The sequence below is a fragment of the Vombatus ursinus genome, unplaced genomic scaffold, assembly GCF_900497805.2.
Source record: "Vombatus ursinus unplaced genomic scaffold, bare-nosed wombat genome assembly UNPS02014768.1, whole genome shotgun sequence".
In the NCBI taxonomy this organism is placed as follows: domain Eukaryota; kingdom Metazoa; phylum Chordata; class Mammalia; order Diprotodontia; family Vombatidae; genus Vombatus; species Vombatus ursinus.
The window spans coordinates 12,925,622-12,927,466 of record NW_020954546.1 but is presented as its reverse complement, the minus strand read 5'-3'; positions in this window follow the sequence as shown (position 1 = coordinate 12,927,466).

Here is a 1,845-nt window from a genome sequence, read left to right as displayed (position 1 = left end):
ATTGTATTGAACTGAATCTCAAAAGCTTTTGACCCTGTCAACCATGCCCTCTTCTTGGCCTCTTTGGAATGTAGGGAGCTTATGTGTTTTTTTGTTTTGTTTTGTTTTTGGGCAATTGGGGTTAAGTGACTTGCCCAGGGTCACACAGCTAGTAAGTGTCAAGTGTTTGGTCTGAGGCTGAATTTGAACTCAGGTCCTCCTGACTTCAGGGTCAGTGCTCTATCCACTGTGCCACCTAGCTGCCATTGGAGCTTATGTTTTAACGGGGGGAAGACAGTACATAAAAGAAAACTGGAAAAGGTCAAAGGGGTCAGAACCCTGGTTCTAAGGTCAACTCAACCTCATCTAAAGTGTCAAAAGCTACAGAGAGGTCAAAGGGGATGAGGTGTATTGTGGGAGGTCTCTGTCATCCCCCCCTGCCAGCTGGCATGGGTCACAGGGAAGGGGTCACCAGGGAGGAAGTGGGACCCTGTCATGGGGGGATTAAGTTCAGATATACAAAGGGGTGAACCTAGGGGCAGGTGGCACACTTTCCTCAGCCCTTCCATGGAAAGCCTTCTCTAAATGAGAAGAGACTTGAGGGAGTTGGAACTAACCCCCTAAATAGGGTACAGGCTAGGTTGGGATGAGAATTCCCTAAAATTGAGATTTCTGCTTTGGGGGTAGGACAGGAGAAGGACCTGATCTTTCCTAGCAGAGTTACTGGGACCCCATCCCTGCCCTATTCCTGGTTTTGCACCACCTCAAACTAGAGCTATTCCTGAGGCCATGCCTGGGGAAAAGTCTCTGGGTTCCAGCCTTTCCTTTTTGCTCCCCCCGCCAACCTGACCTTTTCTGGAGCCCCTCTCCTTGCCCGTGATGCATATACATGAACCACTTGTCCCCACAAGTCAGCTCTTAGCTGATATTCCTCTCTAGGCCCACCCAGTTTTCAAAAGAAGACTCTTGGAGACAAAGAGCTGCCTTATTTTAATGGTGAAGATGTTGGACAAGACCACAACCTCCACAGAGACAGTTGTAGGTGAGGGGCCTACATTGTCCATCACATCACAAGGCAGCATTTACCTGGACCTTGGGTTAAGTTCCCTATCTTAACCCTGGCAAATGAAGCTTCTACAATCTATGGTCATTCCTGTCCCCTTATACTGAGACCCATCAAACTTTGACTCCTGCAATACCTCATGTATTGTCCATAGCTCTATAATACTGTCCATAATATATGTGAGGATGAGCTGGAATTGACCCTACCCCATTTTAGCCTTGACAATCTTAACTATGTGAGGGTACTCTCAATCAATTTCAGGCTTCAGACTAAATGCAAAAAGGCCATTTTTTGCAAAAACTGAAGTGATGTTGCCTGCAAAGAATTTTGGCCACACTTTGAGAGTCATCTATAAATAATCAAGGGAAATGGGGAGGGGAGGAAAGATGTCTCATACCCATTTTTCTTTATTACTATCTAAAGAAATGCCTCTTCCGAGGAAACTATTGCCATACCTGCCCAATGCTATAAGCATAAGTGATCTCCAGGAAGAAGCACGATTGATTGAGTAAGGATTCAGCTGCTCCCAAAGCCCAAGACAGAAGTCCAAGCCTCTGAGGTGGATAAAGCAGCCTTCGAGGCTGGAGCGAGAAAAGCAAGGCCAAGGGCTCCATATTCCTAAAGAGAGAGGCAGCAGCTTCACTTTGTTTGCCAGCCGACAGTTAACTTGTGGGTCCTTATTGGTCATGAGGGCTCTACAGTAAAGGCAATGGAACAGTTTGCATGCACGCAAGTAAGTATCAAAGCAGAAAGAAATCAACATTCTATCTACATCTATGGAACCTGCGGAGCCTGCAGAAGAG